Raw genomic sequence first — 2772 nt, 5'->3', positions numbered from 1 at the left:
AATGTGTTTGAGGCCTGTTCTCATGTTAAGACGCCCATAGAGGTGTTTCCCGGTGTAAAGGTTAAACCCCATTCGCTAGAACTGGAAGGACGCGCGTGTCGCCTCCCCCTCCTAAAAAAGGCGAGAAAAAGCAGTCTTTTCAAACTAACAAACCGCGTCATGAAGGTGCACGCTGGGACAAGAAAGATCTAAAGGGATTGAATTTAATCCCAGAGGATGAACGTGATTATCGTAAGTGGGGTGTGCGTAGGACGAAGAGATATGGGAACCAAGGTGACCCATATTATCAGGGGAAGTCCGAAAAGGAACCCCCAAATGACGTAGCTAACCCTCCTCCACCTCGGACAAAACGACCCGAGGCGAAAAAATCACAAAAGTTCCAGAAACAAGGCCCTACACCTCTGAGCTCGGAAGAGACAGAGAAACTACGCAGGTTGTTAGAAACTTTGAAAAACACTGACACGGGAAACCAACCTGGAGCACTATGTAGTTATGTAATCGCTATTAAATCTGAGGGTGCGAATGACAACGTCACAGATGTCGGTGGAACACACCAAGACATTGTTGTTGTGGCCTCCAACAACCCCTCATCGGAAGAAGGGGGGGTGAACTCACACACAAACGATGACGAGTCATCGCAAGCTGAACACTCAGAAACAGCTACTGCTGTGCTGACGGTTCAGACAAACCAAGATTACACAGACAAGGCTGAGCGTGTGAAGAAACGTCAGAAAAAACCTAAGAGGTTTCTGTGTAACTTTATCAGAAGGGGGTTCGCCAAGAAGGCATACCTGTCAGTAACACTCGAAGGAGTCCTCACACATGAAGCAGTACTGGACGGTGGGGCGGACATAACAATTATGTCAGCTAAACTGTTCGAGGAGCTGAGGACAGCCGCTGGCAGTGTTAACAGGGTAATACCTCTCACAGAATGTGCTGTAGAAATGCAGGGTCTCTCAGAGAAGAGGACAACCTTGACAGCTATAGCAATGGTTCACATGCAGATTGGCAGAATGACACTATACCACCCGGTACACGTGTCTAGTGTTGACTCATTCCCATTTTTGGTTGGCCAGGATTTTATAAATCGCTTCGACGCGATTATAGATTATGGTGATCAGACGATGTGGGCCAAGGTGAGCAAACCACTGCCAATAGAAATGCCTCCTGAGTGTAACACAGACTGCCTAACAGCAGGTACCGCGGAAGGCGCAAAGGACTCCTCAGCCGTGGACACGAGCCCGGTGAGTATTCCTCTGAAATCACGTGAAACCAAAGAGACCCACCCGGTGGTCCAAACTTTGACCCAACAAGAAAGCCTCCTCTGTGAGCTGGAGCAGTCAGAGTCCACCAAACACTACCTACCACTGGTAGTTAAAGGTGTAGAGATCCAAGGATCCCACACCAACGATGCTGTTCTGTCTCTGTGGACAGATAAATCAGCAATTAACCGAGCTTTCTATGAAACCTTGGTTCACAAACACGTGGGTCTAGAACTAATTAAAAAAGCTTTCCGCTTTCTATTAGTTCCCAATAGTTCACAGGTAATGACCGCGGAAGGAGTCATTAACCTAAAACTAAACTGGAACCAATGAGAACTGGTTCACCCGTTTCTCGTGATCCAAAACTTACCACATGCAACCTACATAGGCTCTGACATTTTGGTAAGGTTGGGTGTCCATGTGGACACCATCAACAAGGTGCTGTGGTCCCTAAAACCAGCCACAAAGGATCCTCCTGTGCTAGACACAGCAAACCTTAAGGCTGGGCAGACCATTCCAGAGGCCTGCCAGGTTGCTAACAACCAAACCACCACAGTACCACCTCAGGTGATTAACCTAATGGTGCGAATCCACATCGTAGCTGGACAAGCTATTAGCCATAAACAGGCATATTTTCAACCTTCTCCTGCGTTTTTCAACTTGGGACTGTCCGTGGAAGCCACGAACCAAGTGAGCCTTGACTCCAGGACCACATCTGTTGCTGTGTGTAACACAGGCACGGATGAGGTGATAATCCCAAAGAACACTATGCTAGGATGGTTGATTTCCACTGATTTTCATGATTTTGAACTAGGCATTCCATTTCTGGGAGGACTCCCAGATAACCTGGTACCAAGTCGAGAAACTGGGCCAGTATGGTTCACAAAACCAACACAGGCCATAACTCTTTTTTCAACCGATGACGTCGACCAAGGACCTCAAACCTATGGTGTCTTACCCATAGACAGGTCCGACGACTCAGAAAGGGATTCGTTGGAGCTCCCCAAAGAGCAAGAACCCTTATCAGTCTCATCACAGATTGAACAGGTGGTCGCCCAAGCCGACGCTCTGACATCTGATGAAGAAAGGGACAAACTTCGCCAAGTTCTTTTAAAATATGAAAAGTCATTTTCCACTGACTCAACAGATTGTGGGTTGACCACACTCCACACAGTGAGCATCCCAACCCCACCCAACGCACCACCAACATTTGTCAGACAATACAAGATCCCTCTGGCAGCACATCAGCCTGTCCAGGAGATCGTTGATGACTTTTTGGTCAAAGGTATAATCAGACAATGTAATAGCACCTACTCTGCACCTTTATGGCCAGTTTTAAAACCAAATGGTAAGTGGAGACTTACCATAGACTACAGAAAGCTAAATAAACAAGTCCCCTTATCCAGGTGGCCAATGACTCAGCTCCAACAGGAACTGCCAAAGGTCACAGATGGTAAGTACTTCTCTACCCTCGACGTCGCCTCTGGTTTTTGGACCATCCCTGTGCGCG

The sequence above is a fragment of the Nematolebias whitei genome, chromosome 17 (genome assembly GCF_014905685.2).
Source record: "Nematolebias whitei isolate Nwh7 chromosome 17, NemWhi1, whole genome shotgun sequence".
Classification (NCBI taxonomy): Eukaryota; Metazoa; Chordata; class Actinopteri; order Cyprinodontiformes; family Rivulidae; genus Nematolebias; species Nematolebias whitei.
Note: the sequence above shows the minus strand (reverse complement) of the source record.